General features: G+C 40.6%; 1 long non-coding RNA gene across 1 annotated transcript; it reads right to left on the bottom strand.

The window, feature by feature from the left end:
- Positions 1-1175: 1175 nt before the first annotated feature.
- Positions 1176-4538, bottom strand: LOC138143760 (uncharacterized). Its single transcript, XR_011163791.1, has 3 exons — positions 2574-4538; positions 2030-2387; positions 1176-1393 (listed from the first exon to the last, which is right to left on the bottom strand). It is a non-coding gene; the product is annotated as an uncharacterized lncRNA (long non-coding RNA).
- Between the last annotated feature and the right edge of the window lie 15522 nt (positions 4539-20060).

Genomic DNA, 20060 nt, shown 5'->3' with positions numbered 1-20060 from the left:
AAGCTTGGCAATCAATTCCAGCCTCAGGAGAGAGTCAGGAAAACTGAATGCCAACAGTCACTCAAAAAGAATAATAGGAACAGAGATGAGGAGGAACCAAGAAGAGGACTCCAGAGATATTTCAGTTCTCTGCTTGAGAGGTTTCAAAGGAGACAAAGGAGAAATTAAGTTATTATATTTTCTAAAGGAACTGATCCGATCCTTCATGTGACTTCAAAACTTGAATCTTATTTTGAATCTCATTTTTAAATTTTGTGTAGAGAGATACAGGCATATACGGGAAAAAATAAGTTTGGATTTTCCCCCCTTTCTCAATATTTTTTTAAATGGGGATTTTTTGCTCAGAAAAATTTGAATCATCTAGGTTTCTTCTTTCATATCTCTTCCCCTTCACCACCCCCAGCCCTTTATAAAAAACATTTTTTTAAAGAAGGAGAATTATTCAGCACAACCAATCAACATATGGGAAAAAAACCAAATCAGTGTACTATACCTGTGGACCTTCCACTTCTGCAAAATAGCGGGGAGAGAGGTCTTCTCATATCTCATCTCTGGAGCCTAACTTTTTCTTTGCAATATTAAGATAGTTTTAATTGTTTGGTGTTTACTTTTATTTCTAAATTGTTTAGTGTTTATTTTTCTTTCTAATTAGATTGTTTTGATCATTGTTTAAATTGTTTTATTGACTCTGCTTATTTCCATTTTGCATCAGACCATGTAAACTTTTCCATGCTTCTCAAATTCTACAATGCTTGTCATTTTCTACAGCATATTATTCTGTTACAATGAATGTCTCCTTCATGACAAGATCTAGTCAAATATGCCTTTATTATCTATCCACAAACCTCTTTATTCTGAGCTACGACCCCAGGTTTTTACTTCCTCACTTTAATATTTAAATGATTCAAAAGCTTTATGATTTCATCATTCAACACATTATAAAGCTGCAAGAACTTAGTAGACAGCCACTCTTATTTTATATAAATATATATGTATGTATAAATATTTATATTAAATATATATGTATAAATATTTGTATTAAATATATATATATGGCAGGTCATACAAAGACCCTAACCCAAACTGACTACTCGGAGACCTCTCCAAGTGAAGGTAGAAAGATTTAGTAGAATCTCGTGAGAAGTGGGCAGTCCAGTCACTTGGAACAATGCCCAGGAGAGGAGACCACCTTACAGAAGCTAAAGCTGCATTAGAGATTCAAAGGAAAACAATAACAAACATTTGTCCCTTCCAAAGTCCAAAAGTCTCTGTTCACACTGTTGTTTGGCACGGGTTACACCATCTGATGGAAGTCCTCTGGTTGTTTTACATCCATCCATCCTCGGCATCGCATTCCATGCTCTTTCTCTTCTTCCTTCTTTCATTCACTTTCCTACAAAAGGAACTTTAGAACCAATTTAAATTACCCATCCTTAACCCTTATCATTCTTACAAAATTAAAATTGGAGTCTTGGTCAATTGTCTTGATCACACATTAAAACCAGTGTCTTATATTTTTACCTTAATCCATTATCGATTCCTCCACCAGGAGGATGAGATTTCACTAAAGGATTTACATTATACTCACAATTACAACAATTCAAATATTTACCAAGTACAAAAACTATCCTCCTTTTAATATTAACTAATTATGAGAAAGGTGAGATAAGTGTAATACTAACTAAATAACAGAATAATATTCCCACAACCCCTTGACCTACTTGTCCTCACATTATTACAAAGAACTAAAGGACCCTGACTTATACAGGAATACCTATGCTAAATCCTAAGCCTAATAGCTTTATGTTATCGTAACTTAAGATGTTCCAGAATCAAGTATTTAATAGATTTGTTGAAACTTGCCACCAAGAATAGGGACAAATTTGTAATCAGGGAGCATTTTTCCCCAACTTCAGAATATCAATTCCAGGCAAATTGTATACCAAGCTGCAATCTGCATTGAGCGAAGCCGAGTGTCTGCTAGGTGTCACTGGGCGGAGGGGGGGGGGGTTAGTCAGGAGAATCCTACCTCAGCTCATGTGGAACAGTCTTTCTCCCGACCTTCCATACCCATACTTCACAGGCCTTCCGTATCTGTACCTCATAGGGTCTGGCATCATTGATCAGTAGCTCAGATAGCTTGGATAGCCTTTCTCAATATCCATACCTGTCATTCGACTCAGAGGTAATAGTTAATAGTCCCATCAAATCTTGAAATAACCAGCTCCAACAATCAGTATAAGATATGATTATAATCTCACATTAACATTAAAGAACATCTCTAAAGTGAGCCTCAAATAACCTGTCTTCCTTTCTATGTTTATTCTTGTTCATAAAAATCAAATTTTTCATCAGGATTATAAAGTATTGCTCTAATAGATTTGCATCTACTACCCCAGCTTCCCTATCTTCCTGGAACTATCCTTAATCTGATCTCACACTAAAATTTCTTTTCTCTCAACGAAAAATGTCTCTGATTTAATCCCAACAATTAATTCAGTCAATTGCATTAATACCCAATTACACTTTGAAATACACTGGTACCCCATTCCATACATATACAAAGATATAACTTTTCTACAGTAACTTTATAATCCCAATCTCAGTCCGTGGGGTAATGATTCAATATTGCATTTGTATCCTTATGTCCTTTTCTTCTGAAATATGATTGAGCTATTAACTATAAAATCAAATTACAAATCTTTCTGCCTTCCATATTTTTCATCAAATTTTCAATTATCTTCTCAATCCTCTGATCTCTATTACTAACTATTCTGAACTGAAATCCTAGAGTAAATAAACAGAGAAGTTAATGTCTACCTCACAAGCCAATTAATTATGTATCCAATTATTCTCCAAAATATTCTGGAAGGATGTCCTTAAAACCGCAAGATTTCATAATTTGCCTTATGTCTTACTTGCCATTGAATTGCCCTAAGGATGAAAAATAGGGACCAGATTGGACAAACATTCACATGCACTTAATCCCAAAACCTTTTTACCTTAACCTACAACAAAGATTTACCAGGACTCACATACGTAAGGGATTGCCTTTACAATTTTTGAACTCGTCCTTGTATAGCTAATTGTTAGAGATCCTTTTTACTCTTTTGGACATAGACTTGCTACTTCTCATCAAGTCAAATATTTTGTTTAGGAGCTTCATAACTAAAACAAGCTCACTTTTCCAGGTTGAAAGACCTTGCCTAATTGCGACAATTTCTAGGGACATTGGCAGTTTTACAACATCATACAGGAGCAGGAGGACTGTTCTGAATGAACAAAACAAGTCAAAATAAAGTTTTTTCCAGTCTTCACCTTTCCACATGCAGTAAACAATTAACAATTTTCATTTTTAGCATTAAAACAAATTCCCACAGTTTCGTCAAATCATTCTGATTATAAACAATTCACTACAGATAATATTCAATACACTAATGGGCAGATTTCTCTACCTGCTGTTCCTCTGTCCCTGCTTGCTTTCCCACGACTAATGAGATGGCTTCCCCATGGTGGAGTATAAAATTTTCCTTGTCTCTTTCATCTTGTGTCTCCCATCTTGTTCTCAGTTTTTTCCATAATACTTTTGAAACTACTTCACTATTCTGGAACCCATAAACAATGCTCTAAATCTCAGGCTCTGTCTTTCCTAGCTTTTCTGCCAGGAGACTCACACTGCTTTCTTTATACCCTTTGGTTTACTTCCTTGCATATAAGACACTTCACAGATGTGTTGATTGCCCATTTCTCTCCCATCAAGCAATAACCAATAGCCTTGCTCATTTCAGTCTTCCTGAACTTAAAAATGTTCCCTTTCAGCTTCTATGAACACAAGTATTGCTTTTGTCTTAGGGACTTGGGGATTCAACACATCCCTCTTCATAGATTCTATGGAGAGGGCATCCTCCTTAACTTTCTTGTCTGCTAATCTGTTCCCCATCATCTCATACCAAAGATCTTACAAAACATTTCTTCATAAGAATGTTTCCCGTTTTCAAAAACAGTTTATCCTGATGTCATTAACTACTATACAATTCCTAAATTCTCTGGTCATAAAATCTTTCCCAAATACTTAACAAAATTTATACAAGGAGGTTTAACAGGTCTTTTCTTCACATAATTACCTTTCATGAGCATACTTTTGTAAATAAACTTTTTTTTAATACAACTATTTACCAGTAACAATATCATCAATAAGTATCATGTACCTAAATTTAGACTTTGAAGCCAAAATCATGTAATTACCGATCTGGTGATCTCAATTTAGTCATTTCCAAATTGCTTTGCACAGAAAATCATTCATCCCCTTACCACTGGCATAAAATTCACAATTAAGGAAAATTTCACATGACATTAACATACATGAAACAATTAATTTTAGCTTACACAGTTTACACTCATATAGCACTGTTGTTTGGTACCAGGCATTGTACCAAGCAGCTTTACAATTATATCAGTCCCATAACAATCCCTAGGATGTGGATTCCACTACCATCCCCTTACTAAAAAGGAAACTAAGGTGTATAAAACTTTCAAGGGGGGCACAGGTGGATATACAGTGAATCACTTTTTTTTTTAATGCTTTATTAACTTCTGATTTAAATCGTTCGTTTCCGCCAGATTTTGAGTTACAAATTTTCTCCCCATTTTTCCCCCACCCATCCCCCCAAAACAGCAGTCCCACAGGATATCCCCACCTCTGATCTGCTCTCTCCCATATTTTCTCCCATACCCATTTCAACTTTTCCAGTAGGGCATGGTGGATCTCTATATTTCCCAATTACATGTAAAACAATATTGGTAATATATATATATATATATATATTTAAACATTTGATTTTAAAACTTTGAATTCCAGATTCATTCCCTTCCTCCCTTATCACCCACCCTTACTGGGAAGATAAGCAGTTCAGTATAGGTTGTACATGTGTGGCTAATGCAAAACAATAACATAGCAGATATATTGTAAAAGGCTGACTATATTTCCCTCCCTCCTATCCCACATCCCACTTGTTCTATTCTCTACTTTGATCCTGTCCCTTTTCAAAAGTGGGTGCTTCCAACTTCCCTCCCCCCCAGCCTGCCCTCCCTTCCATCATCCTCCCTCACATCCCCTCCCCCCTATTCTCCTGGAGGGTGAGATCCCCTATTTAGTGTGTATTTCCCTCCCTCCTCAAGCCAGATTCAATAGGAATAAGGTTGACCCATTCCCTTTTGCCTTCCTATTCTTCCCCTCCATTGTAACCATTTTCCCTTGCCTCTTCTGTATGAGATAGTTGCCCCACTCTGTCTCTCCCCATCTCCTCTCATTATATCCCTCTCACCTCTTAATGAATCACTTTCTTAATGCCAGATAACACTATGTAACTTTTGATCATGCAACTATGTATTTCTAAGTTCTAATACACTTGGTCCTAAGAAAGGAAATATATCTGTAAATTTATTTCTTTCCTTACTATTCCAATTACCCATTCATATTCATATCTTCTAAGAAGTTTATTATTATTATTATTACTACCTGTTTCTATCCTAAATGTAACAGTTTTAAATTATCAGATTTTATAAAATAAAAATCCAATTCAAATGAAATAAACGTTATAAAATAGGGTTAATAGAATTGATAAAGTAACATAGCTGGTTTACACAACTTCCTTCCTTGATGTTACATCAGATGATATATTTGTTGTTGGTTCTCTCCCTTTCCTACCCTTCTATAGGCTCAATATTTCTTAGCAAGCCCATAATAACTGAGTTTTTATCCCAGTCTCTGCCTTTGTTCTTAGGCAACATTTATATGCAGCCCATGGGTAAGTCAAAGCTATTTCTTGGAGCTTTGGGATATGTACTAGTTATAAAACGCTGATCCAAGGACATGTGTGCTTTCTTTTCTTGGCAAGACATTGCATTATTACCATTCTTGCATTTCCATTTGGAACTAATGGAATAAATAGCCCGGTGAAAATTTTCTTCCTTTGTGTTCCTCTTTGGGGGTAACTAGGATAGTACAATACATAGCATGCCAAGACCTGGAGTCTGGAAGACCTGAGTTCAAACCTGGCCTCAGATACACACTAACTGTGTGATCTTGGGCAAGTCACTTAACCCTGTTTGTCTCAGTTTCCTCATCTGTAAAATGAGCTCAAGAAGGAAATGACAAACCGCTTCTGTGTCTTTGCCAAGAAAACCCCAAATGGGGTCATGAAGAGTTTGCACAGGACTGAAACGACTGAACAACAGCAACAAAAATTCCTTCTCTATCACCTTCTCCTCCTCTCTTCCTCACAACTCTGTCTTTTGTCTTCTTCCAAGACCCCTAAGCCTGACTTGTCCTAACTAGAAAACTATTCACTCCTCACTGCCTGAATCTCAACCAACAGAAATTTAAAGGCTAATCACAAATTTCCTGGGAAGCATTAGGAAAAAGACAATCTCTTGTTGAGACCTTCCATTCCACCCTGACATCAGATCTTGTATGCGTCTGGACCTCTCAGACTAAGGGTCATGGGCAAAGTAATACTTCCTTTAATCGTCACAAGAGCTAGTTTACAGTTACAAATTATAGCTCTGGCTCCTCCAGCAAAACCAAAAGAATCTCTTTAACTTTTCCTTCTGTTTCATTAACAAACCTGATGATTTCCCTGTGTCTTCAACTTTTTCCTTCCTAATCACAAAGTAACCTTGAAATCCTATTTCATCATCGGTCTTTCATTCGTGTGTGATTGGGTTCAATGTGTCTTTCCTATTTCCTCTATTACCAGTCTATATTTCTAAACAATAGGTTCTTTAGTTGGAAAAAATCAAGTTTGATGGCAGCTGCTCAGGAAGCTATCACCACATATTTAGTGAGTAGCATTATTAGTGTATTGTGCATTCACTGTTTTCCTCTAGAGAGCTGGTTGTTAAACATTTGCCAACACACCACTTTCATGGAACTCTATTTTTATACACTGATTAACTATTCAAATAAAAATGTTTAGAAAGCTACAGAGGAAAGGAAGAGGGAAGCTCATTCTCTGTGTGAACCTGGGAATTCTATAGGAAGTAAGAATGGATGACCAGTTGGGTGTGGGTAGGCACTCCTGTAATTTCTTCTCTGAGGGAAGCTGAGACTGATGGATCACTTGATTTCAGGAGTCCTGGGATGCATATGATAGGCCAAGCCAACTGGAACTCTGCAGAAAATTAGGCATTAATATGGTGAGCAGTAAATTGGGCATTAATATGGTGAGCAATAAATTAGGCACTAATATGGTCAGCTCCTGGAGCTGTGGTTGGGAAGAGCCAATCAGGTAATCTAAGGAGGAATGACCTAGCCCAGGTCAGAAAGGGGGCAGGTTAAAGCTCCCACGCTGATTAGAGTGGACCCATGACATGGGTAGCACCTGTACTTCTAACCTCGAAGAGCCAGGGACACCCGATTATTAAAAATAATAATAATAAAAGAGTGGGTGAACAGAATTTGAAAGACTGAAAAAAACAGATTGAAAGATTGTTCAGTGAGACTCCAGTGAAAAATCCAGTGTTCCCTGAGTGACTGTTGTTCAGAAGTTTTGTGAATCTGCCTAGAAAAATCCCTTGTGTGAACTTCAGTTTGGATCAGGTGGGGACTTTCAATGATAGCACACCCAATCTTGGCTTCATTGCCCCACCCACTTCCAAAACTGGGAAATTCTAAAATTAACTGAGGCCTCTGTTTTCAGATGCTCATTGTAGATCATAGTTCCTCCTCCCTCCCCACCAAAAAAAAAAAATCCAGTTGTTCCTAATGCATAGCTATAGGTTATAGGTACTCATTATTTAATATCTAATAATTTAAAATAGCATTGTCACAGCCAAATTGTCCCACATTCCAATATAGATTACAAGTGGGCATATAGAATATAACGTACATGTTAGAGCAGCGTTGTAGACCAAATACATAGGTTTCTTGTAAACACATAGTATATAGATAGCATCCAAGTTAAAAGTTGCATATAATCAATGAAATACATAGGTTACATGTAGTAATGTAGTCTAGAACATCAATCAATCAGTCATCAAGCATGTAAGCACCTATTTTATGCCTGGAGTGGTGGATATAAATATAAAGAATAAAACAATCACTACTCTCAAGGAACATACATTCTAATGGGGAAGGCAATCAGTACATATACAGAAGCATGCACAGAATAAATAAAAAAATAATGAATGAAAATAAATCCAAGGTTGTTTGGGAGAGAGAGCACTAGTCATTAGGGGCAACAAAAAAGGTGTCATAGAGAAGGTGGAGCCCACTCATGATTGATTTTTTCCTCTCCTCTCTTCTTCGCTCCCCTCCCCTCCCCCATTCCCTTATTCCTTCCCACTCTTCTCCTTCCTCTTCCTCCCCTCCCATCCTTCCCTCTCCTTACCTCCTGTAATGGGAATGTAAATTTTAAAGATCTTCCCTGCCCCTAGGCTAAAATGCACCTGAAGCCTGGGGAGGGAGGCTTGTTTTTCAGTAGATACGTCTTGATTGGCCAGTGAGTCAATAAGGTTGTTACATTCTCTGAGCCAGGAGAAGGCTATATAAGCCCTGATGTGTAGCTTTGTTTTGGGACTCACTTTGAGAAGTGTTCTGTGATTTGATCTGAATTCTGGGAAGCCGTTTTGAGAGTCCCCCGGCTTTGAAAAACCCAGAATGTGGAAACCCAGATGTTGACTGGGTATGGATGTAATGGTTGGACAGTTTGGAAATCTGTCTACTTGATGTTTCTGTCTTGATAATTATGCCTGTATACTTTGAGGTTCAGGGTGCTGACCTTTTCTCCTGAACAAGGTAAACGGTATATGTCTGACTGATTAAAGTAAGCTTGTTAACCCATTTCGAGTTGCTTTCCTTTAACAAAGCAGATCCAAGAACCTGTATGGGCAGCAAACCCTGAGGACGCGCTTGGGGTGCTTGCTGCTACACCTCCTCCCCTCTCCTCCTATGCCCTCCTGGAGGTGAGGTGTTTGAGCTGTGTTTTCTTGCAACAGCATTACCTGAGGAGAGCACAGGACACTGCACAGACCCCAAGAGTGGGCACCATCTGGCTTCATAAAAGCTTAATTGTCCCACTCATGTTTCCAGTTGTATGCTGTCAATTTGGTCACTGGTAGGACAGTCATGGCACTTTTTCAGTGACCTGTTATATCAGCAATGCAATATTCACAATGCCTATGGAAATTACAGATATACTAATGTAGTTATCAATCACAAAATATATCAGGCTTGCTATATGGGGGATAAAGAGAGAACATTTATTAAAATAACAAAAGACTGAATCCCAAAACCAGAAAGTGAAAGCCATCAGAGTAGTTATGAAATTGGCACAGGTAGATAAAGTAGAAAGCACCCATATTCTCAAGCCTTTAAAACAGAACAGGCTACCTCAGGCAAAGGTCTTCCTCTCTCCACTCACAGCAACCACCCAGCATCCAGGAAGCATGCTCCTAGCAGCTCTGGCCCCTGGCAGTCCTCAGCAGGAGTCCTTAGCAGAAATTCTGGCCAACTCAAAAAGGGGTTCACGCTTCCGCTGCCTCTGCTGCTTCGTCCGCTGTCGCCGCCACTGCTAGCCACCGCAGGAACTCTAGCTTGGCCTCCGCTTCCTCTTGCTCTACCCCATCCTGCTACGTCAGCAAGTCCAATGGGGCATGGAAGATCTTTAAATCCCATAACCCTTACATTCGGCCCCAAGATCTTTCATTTCCCTTAACTTGGCAAAAATACATTAGGAATAACTGGTGTCAACTGAATTTCACAATATAACAAGGATAGCACACAATAAACACAGAAAATCATATTTTAGGGTGGGACTTGAGCACAAGCCCCCCATCACCTGTCTATCACTTCTGCAGCCCCAGTTACTACATGCACTGCCCAGTGGATGGCCCAGAATGAATGCTGTCTCCAGTCCCTAATGTCTGGTCAGTATCTATAGGGGGTTTCTATTCCTCAGGCCCTCAAGCCACAGTTGTAGCATCAGATGAGAATGGGATAACCCTCTGGATTGAGCCCTCCCATACAAGCAGACCGGGATAGTACAGGTACACTTTTCCAACTCCAGAGATACCATCAACATACTGTTACCTTCTCCCTCAGTATCAGATGATGGACCAAATGTAGAGAATCGAGGTAAAGATCGGGATTCCTCACATTTGGTCCCTCATCTGGCACCTATGTTCATATGTGAAACCTACATCTTTAACTCTCCATCATTCCTACCCTATTTGCTAGGGAATCCTCCTACATCATATAAAGGTATTAGGTGGTTACAATTATCCTTGTGGGGACTCAACCATTCTCCCCCATTCCACCATGTGGGAACTTAGACTAAGAGATCACCAAATCTCTCAGCCATTAAGTATAAGAACTATCAACAAAATCTATTTATAAAAAATTAAAAATAATTATAGGTCTTTAAGAAAAGAACAAGACATTTAGATGGCACAGTAGATGGAGTGCTAGATCTGAAGTCCAGAAACTCTTCTCCCCGAGTTCAAATCTAGCCTCAAATACTTCCTAGCTGTGTGACCTTGGGCAAGTCACTTAACCCTGTTTACCTCAGTTCCTCATCTGCAAAATGAGCTAAAGAAGGAAACAGCAAACCACTTCAGTATTTTTGTCAAGAAAACCCTAAATGGGGTCACAAAGAGTCAGACATGACTGAAATGACTGAACAACAATAAGAAAAGAACAATGAAATAAAAACTCTAGAAAACTTATTTGAGGAAATTTTAAAGAAAAATGCCCAGAAATTTGAAAACAGGATAAATTTCATAATGGTAGAACTCACAGGACATCAAAAAAGAAAAAATTCTAAATATAAAACAAAAATATCATGGTCTAGCTATAGAATTTCAATACCACACAAAAAATATTACAGGCATCTGGGAGAAAGAACTTCACATAAAAAGGAAAATCAATCTGGATCATTCAAGACTCCCCAGTTGGAAAAAATCAAAGGAAGTAATGGAAAATGATCTTCAGAAAACTGAATGACATTGGTTTATATCTCCAAACAGTGTGTCCCATAAAAATGAAATTTATTATCAATTGAAGAGATGATCGTACACCAAAAGGGAGAGGGCTTTGAGAGAGACCTTAAAAAAACAAACTAATAGAGGACAGTAGAGCATTTGACAAGCAAAATTAGTGAAAGAAACATTAGAAAAGTAAGTAAGCAAATTTGGAAATAAAAGATTAATAAATACAATCAGTACTTTTATGTGTGTAGGTAAAGACAAGGCTATTGACCTTTATTTTTAAAACCTTCATACTTTGGGGGGGAGTCAAGGAGACAAAAACAGCATATCTGTAAGCAAACTTTAAAGGGGGGATTAAAAGTATCAGAAGGAGAGAAGGGAGGAAATGTGAATGAAGATTTCATGGGGTAGAATCTAGGTGTCCATATTGATGGGGGATGGGGGGGAGAACAAGAGCAAGAAGAGAGAGAGAGGAGAGGAGAAGAGAGGAAGACAGGACAGGACAGGAAAGAACACAGATGAGGTTGGGTTTTTTTTGATGAGTAGCACAGAGAAAAGAGACAAAGGGGATCCTGAGTCACTCCCGCTTGGTCTAGGTTTGAAAAGGAGAAGGGGAGGAGATAGGTGGTAGGTGGCTAGGTGTTGCAGTGAATAGAGCACCGGCCCTGGAATCAAGAGGACCTGAGTTCAAATCCAGCCTCAGACACTTAACACAAAACTAGCCATGTGACCTTGGGCAAGTCACTTAACCCCAGTTGCCTGCCTTGCCCCTCCAAAATGCAAAAAAAAAAAAAAAAGAAGAAAGAAAAAGGAAAGGGGAGGATGATGTTGTCCAGGGTACTCTGAGATAATAGGATTGAAACACTGGTATACACCTTAGGGGAGAATGGGAGTCAGTCTCCATCCCTAGAAAAGGATCATTCTGAGGATGTCATGATGTGTTCTCCCAAAAGATAAAGGAAGGCAATCATGACCTTGCAATTAATTTTGATCAGACTGAGTGGGACACCAGGGAATCTCTGTTTCTGGACAGTCTCTTTCAGAACCAACCCCCAGACCAGAGAAAGAAATGTCAGTGTCTGGAAAAACGCAAAATAAGGATTTGTGGAGAAAGACAGTTTCAGAAGAATGAGGGAGCTAGATGGTAAAATTCAGAGATTCAGTAGCTGAATCTGGATTCAGGAAAACCCCAAGTTCAATTCCAGCTGTATGACCTTGGGCAAGTCATTTAACCTCTGTTTGCTTCAGTTTCTTCAACTCAAAAATGAGGATAATAACAGCACCTACCTAGAAGGATTATTGTGAGCATCTGTAGCAGCAAGCACCCCAGCATCCGCAGGGTGTCTGCCAACACAGGTTATTGGATCTGCTTTGATAAAGGAAAGCAACTCAAAATGGGTTAACAAGCTTACTTTAATCGGTCAGACATATGTATTTATAAAATGATTAGCACAGTGCCTGACACCAAATAGGTACTACATAAATGTTTATTCTTTTCCTTTTCCCCTTCTCCAACAGCCTCCGAATGAGCAGATGAGTGAAAGAGCTTGGGGTTGGCTTGAACTCATTGGCTCAGGATGAAGACCTCTTTTTTCTACTCCTTCGTGAGTATTTCTGAGACTAATGTTCCTAAGTTGTCTTACCAGATTTAAATACAACATTTTTTACAAACCAGATTTAATTAATTAGAGTTATTCCAATTTAAATTTTAAAATAAAGTATGACTTTCCCATTCCAAATGTTAGTCATCATTAGAAATCTCAGAAGTCAAGTCAAATCAAGAAGCATTTATTAAGAGCTTACTAGGTGCCAGGAACTACACTGAGCACTGAGAATACAAGGACAAGCAATCCCTGCTCTCAAGGAGCTTACATTCTAACTGGGGAATATGGCACATAAAATGAAACTCAAATGGGAATGGGGGAAGTATCCAATGGAGGCTTGGTGGAGAAAATCTGTAGAATGAGGGGTGGAACCTGGAGAAGAATGAAGACATGACTAGTTGGGACACTTTCCTTAAGAAGGAGTTTCTGCCAGTCACTTAGATGAAGGAAGCAGAGGAATGTACTTCTAGTGTGAGTAGTCCAAGGATGGAATGAATGTGTAGGAGGAGAAGACTTTTGGGCACAGGAGAGAAAGTTTGTTGAGTCTGAAGTGGGAGGGTATCTCCTCCTTCAATAATCCTTTCCCCTCATTCACAGTCCATCCTTCCTTCTCTGGACAGTAGAGGGGTATAGTAACCAACTTCCAGAAACTCTTTCCTAGGGATCTCTCTTGGGAGTTGAAAAAGCCTTCCCATTCTGGGAAACTCCTAACAATCCAGCCACTACCTTACTGAGCCTACTTCAGGATGGAACATCTTGCCAAGTGCGCCCTTTCAGTGGCATTCTCCTCCCACTCTTCTGGGAAGGAAAACTCACTACGGTATCGCTCATTCATGCTCAGTGAGCTTTTCTCCCTCCTAAAGAAATAGAGCTGAGGCACAGGACACACAAAGTCTAGCCCCTTGAGGTGGTACCACCTATATAAGATGATTTGATTCAGGAATTGAATTGGGGTGTCTTTCACAGCACTCTGTTACATCAGTTGATAAGCCTTTATTGTGGCAACCTTGGGTCAAGCAAGTCCATCAGGGCCATTTCCCCAACAGCATGTGCTCACATTGTATCTCTGCATCACATTTTGGACATTCTCACAATGTTTCAGTCCTTTTCATTATTATTCTATCTCTCATGATGATCTATGATCAGTGATCTTTGATGTTTCTGTTGAAATTGCTCCGAAGTGCCATGAACAATGTCCATATAAGACATGAACTTAATTGATAAACATTGTATGTGTTCTGACTACTCCACTGACCAGCTGGTCCCCCATCTCTCTCCCTCTCTGGGGGCCTCCCTATTCCTTGAGACACAGCAAATATTGAAATCAGGCCACTTAATAACCCTACAATGGCCTCTAAGTGTTCAAGTGTGGGAACATGTGCTCTGTAATGCTTGTACCAACCGATTAAATATGCAAGAGCTTCCCTTTTTCACAAGGAAACTAGACAATGGAGTAGCACAACAGTTATCCAATCAGGAGGACTTCTGATGCCCAGGGCTGCTTGACATACCCGGGATCCTTTGTGAAGTAAACTTCAGCTAAACCTGGAGATGCCTACAACTGCTGAAACCAGCCTTGATCAGCTCAGAGAGCAAAGCAAACATCTTGCTTTCTGACTTGTCTGAAGAACAGCAATCCTCCTGCTTTGATTTATTGTATTTACAGATGTCTTCTGCCTAGACTCCCACTTCCCACATGACTTCCCAATTTATTTATTTTTTATTTATCATTTTATTTATTTATTATTTAGCCCTGATTTAGCCATGCATACCTCAAAAAACACAAAGTACCTCAAATACATATAAATACCTCACTCTTTCTCATTCCCCTTTAAACATATGAGAACATTGTTCCAACTTGTAAGCTTCTTCTTCTCAGGCAGTAAATTCAGTAACAATGTTTGTAAACTGTGATCAGACCCTGGTTCATTCCGTGTTCTAATTTTGGACCCAGGATTTCTTCTGTTTTAGTAGTTCACGTGGTAGGGTTGGGGTGGGGGTGGGGGTTATTGTAACAAGTGAAAGGCAGATTCAATCAATGTGGCAAACTTCATTGTTGTCTCATTTTAAGAAACTGCCCCAGCCACCCCAGCCTTCAGCAACCACTAGCCCTTTCATTCAGCAGTCATCAACATCAAGGCAAGACCAAGCAAAAAGATTACAACTCTCTGAAGGTTCAGATGATGGTTAACATTTTTTTAAGCAAGTAAGTATTTAAAACTAAGGCATATATATTGTTGTTTTTTTTAAGACAGAATACTGTTGTATGTTTAGGCTACAGTATAATGTAAACATAATTTTTGTATGCATTAGGAAACCAAAAAATTCACTCACTTTATTGTGATAATTCATTTTATTTTGATGCTCTGGAACCAAATTCACAATATCCCTGAGTTACTCCTGTACAGTTTTTATCAGGTATTATGCTAGGCACAACTGGTACCTCCCTCAAGCAGATAACTGTCCATGGGAGTAACACATTGTATACATAAAATTAAAAAAAGAAAATGAGAAATAGAAAATTATTGGTTGTGGGTAGGAGAGAGTAGAAGGTAGGGAAAGGTGTCCAGAAAGGCCTCAAGTAGAGTTTGGCATTTAAACTGAATTTTGAAGGGAGCTAGAAGATTCTGAGAGGCAGAGTTGGGAAAGGAGAGCATCCCACCTTTTGCAGAATCTGCCAGGCTAGAAGCTTCCAGGGGACCGATCCATGGAATTGGTGTGGTGATGTACTGAGTCCAAAGGGTGGCCAATCATAGGCCCATTGTGGACTCCTTCCCACTTATGCCATGGCCTGCAGACCATCAAGTCTGAGTCTTTGGTAACATCCCTAAAGATACCCTTTCCCTGTTCTTCCATGTCCCATTTCATTGGTGTCCTCTGTTGCTCTGATGAGGGATGGCTCCCAGTAGGTTCAGCAGGAGCTCTGATCTTATCTAAGACCAGAGAGCCTGTGATTCAGTCTGGAAAGAATTCAGTAGGCCTAAGCAGACATGGAGTCAGAGTTGTAAAAGTTTATTATAAGCCTTACAGCGGGCAAGGATCCTTAGGGGACCTGCAACCTTAAAGCAGTAGAATTAGGATTTATATAGAATCATTCATAGTAGAACTTGTGCCAATTATGCTAACTAGGTGATTAAGGGTGGGATTAGGGAGGAGTTAAGGTGGGGCCAGTGTAATGTAACTGCTCAGGTGTATTGCCCATGATTCACTGGGAAAAAGCCCAAGGAGGGGTTACCTAGAGGTGTGGTTTTAGGCTTGAAAACGTCACTAAGTCAGCGAGCGGTCAAGAGCTAATAGAGAAGTGCCCAGTCTGCTACCCATCAGTGTCATGTTTGACAAGATTAATGTTTGGGAACCAAGGCTAACCTGAGACTCAGTGTGTGGATAATAGGCTGAAGAGTTAACGCAGAGGTAGGGCCCTGAAGGATTCATTTAGGCAGCCAAGGAGTCAACCTAGAGATAGGGTACCGAAGGATTCATGGGGGCAGCGGGACACTATACAAGGGGGAGATAATAGTTGCCTAAGCTGAAATGTTTATAGATACTTTGGTGAAGGATTGATAAGTATAGCTTGTTAGTGTTCCAAGGCTGAGATAAACAATTCATGAGTTGTTGCTGGGCACAATTAATGCTTGGAAGCTACGAGCGGGGGGAGAAGGGACAGATGCTCTGAGACTGGGGAGGGGTGTGATTTACAAACTGGTTTTACAAATTGATGGTACAAAGTTTTACAGACTGATGTTACAAATATAGATCCCAAGCACCCCATCATTCCTGATGTTACAAATTGGTATTACACACTGAGTTTCCAAATAGATTTTACAGACATAGATCCCAAGCACCCCATCAGCTCTACGATGGGAGGAGAAATGATGCTGCCCTCGTCCCTTTCCCTTGTTATCTCTGGTCTCTTCATTCCATGCTTCCAGTCTTGGTTATCTCCAGTAAAGCCACGTAGCCTACTCTTGTGATCCAAAACATTCCAAATAAAAGTTAATTGCTTTCAGCACCGCCAAGTTCATCTAATTTTTTTTATCAAACCTCCCTTTAAGTCCTGGCAATGAATTGCCTCACACCATTAGTGAAACCATGAGCTCATCATCAAAAGGGTAGGATGGTTTTGGCCTTAGTAAAATGCCCATCTATCTTTTCCTCAGGTTTGAACAGAGTTCTAATGAACTCATGGAATTTGAAATGCTGAAATATTCAATTATAGAATTTTAATTGCAATTGCACTCGAGGTGAGGATTGGGTGAGGAAGTAAGTCAAAATAAAGAGGTTTCTGGGTAATATGGTGTGTTTTACCAAGCATCATTGGGAGAAGAACTTATTCGCTAAAGTTATATAAAATAGGGCATGAGGGAAAAGTAGAGAATGAGGCTAATCTCTATGGGGAGAGAAAAATTTGCTTTCCTGGAAGCTAAAATATAGAATGAAAAGGAAGGAAAAGGATGAAGATTTTCTCTTTTCATTCCTCTATAAAATTCTCTAACTGGCTCTCCCTGCCCACAATGAAAAGGAAATGTAAGTTTTGTGATCTCCCCATCAAGGTATGTAGCATGATAAAGTGAGACACAAAATCAGAAACAAGTTTCAAAAGTATTCAGGGGAGTCCATTCATTTAATGCCTCTTCTCCTTTTTCTGGAACATGTCTCGTATAGATCTGAAAAATGTCCTGTGTTCTTTTGATGTTGCTTGCTCTGTGTCACTGTCCCTTTTTATGGCCATTTCCCCATTGCATGGCCATTTGCTTGTAGGTAGGGGTCCTTCCCTTTGGCTGGGGGTCCTTGCCAAGTATAAAGCTGATCCATTTCCCCTTGGTCTAGGGATACCCAGGTCTGAGCAGGAAGATACTGAAGAAGTCAATGGATGGACTGAGGGTCCCTGCAAATTGTAATAGGGGTGTGGGAGGGAGAAAATGGAATCTTTGTTTGAGATTTGAAGGACAAATCTCACATTTATTTCCTGCTCTGAATTGGACAGCGGCATTGGTATGGCCAACAGTTGTGTTTCACAAGAATATTTCATCCCCCAAACATGGGGACAGCCATTTGGGATCCAGGAGACACAAATTAGGCACACTGGATAATCCAGTGGGATGCTCTGGTCACCACAATGAGGTGTGGACACCCTCTTCATCTTCTGCAAGATAGTCTGTCTACAGATGTCATTTTTTATTTCATTCTGAGGGATGGAACGAATGATGTCATCAATAGTTTCTTCAGGGACATCACCACCCTCAATGGTGTATGGCTTGATGTAATTTAAATGCCATAAACTTTGTCTTTTTTTCCCAGGAAAGGTCCGGTGTTGAAGCCCGGGGTGAACCTCCTCAGAGTGCTCAGAGCTCAGTTCAGCTTCAGGATGGTGGTTGCAAACTATTGGAGCCTCAGTTGGCTGTTTAGGACCTGATGGGGTTTGGGCCCTATATATTGGGCTTGGTGGAATTGTTTCCTCCTCGTCTAGACGTGGAGTTGTGCCTTTGGGGTTAGGGACATCTGGTTTAGCCTCAGTCTCGTTTTCAGGACTGGATAGAACAACAGATGGGGGTTTGGGACTAGATGGAGGTGTGACCTGCCCTGGACTCCCTAACATTTTTGCTGAGTGGTGTAGGTCTAATGCAGTTGCGACCTGGCTGTTGGGGTCTGGGACAGCCCTTGATTGATGGTCAGAGATGGACTGACGTTCATTTGGAGAACTGAGACCGAATAGAGTTACTTCATACAGCTCTATGCTTAGTGAAGATTCTGCCTCCTGATCCTGGCTTGGGAGAGTTGTGTCTTCTGGTAGGGTTGCTCCCTGTGGACCTCGCTCCAGCTGAACCTCTGAGAAGTCACCATTGGCATCTGAAACCAAGTCTCCTTGGTGGCCATTTGTCAGAGGAGAAGTGACCCAGAAGTCTGGACTGAGTGGATGTGTGTTCCTGTGGTCAGGGTTAGGTAGAGCTGTGTCCATTAGGTCTAGGCCCAGTGTGGGTTTTGCTTCATGATCCCAGATGTCTGTAGTTGTGATTCTATTATCTGTTCCAGGTGGCATTGCTTGCCAATGATCCTGTTCTGTCTGAAGTGAGACCTGGGTGTTGCTGTCCTCAGTCTGTTGGTGAATGTGTAGTGGCATTAGGGTTTGGTCTTCTGGCTCAGATGGAGCCATGTCCCGGGAATCTAAGTCTGGGAGAGTCACTGCTTTGTGTGATAAGTCTTCCATGGTCATGACCTGATGGCTCATTCCTGGTGGCGATACTTCACTCTTTTGTTCATCTTGAAATGTGAACACATCTTGTTTAGGTTCAAGTATGCCCTGGGCATTGGCGTCTGAGGTGTCCTCAGCTTGGTGGTAAAGGCTGTGTGGGACTATGACCCTTGGATTAAGACTACCAGGAGGTATTGTCTGGTGTTCAGGACCAGGGGGCACCAGGTTCTCAGGGTGTCTCATGTTCAGTGGAGATGTTTTCCGTTCTGCCTGGTCTGTGGGAGCTGACCCCTGGTGGTCTACTTCTGGTGCCATTATTGCCTGCCATTCTTTTTCTGCACGGACCAGGGCACCAGGACCTGGTACAGCTGTGTCCTTGTTATCATGCCTGGGTGGAAGTGTAACCTGGGGGTGAGGAGCAGATGCATTCCTATCCCTTTGTTCTATGGCCAGTGAGGGTATTCCCCAACGAACCTGGTCTGCTTTCTCTTGGGGTTTTCTAACTATTGAGAGTTTACCCTCCTGATCCCGGTCTGTGAGAGTTGTCGCCTGGGGGCCTGGTTGTGCTAGTTTTGTTTCCTCTAGGTCTAATTTATCTTGAAGTGTGACCTTTTTATGACAGTTGTGTACATTTTCAGTCTGGTGGCCATCAAGATTGAGTGAACATGTGATTCTGCAGTCAGGGTTCAGTTGAGTTAAAATCTGGGCTGAGTCTGGACCTAGTTGTGATAGTTCTTGGTTGTCATGGTCTATCAACAGTATGGTCTGTGGGTCATTTGGGTCTGATGCCGCAGGTTCAGTTGTGTCTTCATTTCTAGGTAGAGCTATGGCCTTGAGTTCATAGCTGAGTGGTAGTGTGGCTCTGTATTCTGGCTTGGGTGGTGACATTGTCGAAGGGTCCAAGTCAACTGGATTTATGGCCAGATGGTACAGACCCTTAGGAGTTGGTGCCTCTGGGTTCTGGTCTGGTAGAACTTCAACCTGGTGGTCCTGATTTCCTATCACTGCTGTGTCCTGTTGACTTACTAAGGATAGTGATGTCTGCACATCCAAGCCTGGGGCACGCTGTGAATGTGTGACTTGTGCATCACAGACTGAGGAGGCACTTTTCTGGCAGTTCGGGAAGAGCAAGGTTGTGGCCTCAAGTTGAGAGTCCTTTGATGCCTTGCTATAATGGTTTAAACAGACTGGAATTATGATTGGTTCAGGGTAGTGTCCAGAGAGTCGGGATAGCCCAGGTGTGTCCTTGGCCTTGTAATCAGGGCCCAATGGAGCCTCAG

The sequence above is a fragment of the Petaurus breviceps genome, unplaced genomic scaffold (assembly GCF_028583685.1).
Source record: "Petaurus breviceps papuanus isolate PSGF00001 unplaced genomic scaffold, PetGlider_PUasm1.0 90654, whole genome shotgun sequence".
NCBI classification, from domain to species: Eukaryota; Metazoa; Chordata; class Mammalia; order Diprotodontia; family Petauridae; genus Petaurus; species Petaurus breviceps.
Note: the sequence above shows the minus strand (reverse complement) of the source record. Positions and strands in the feature narration are given on the sequence as shown.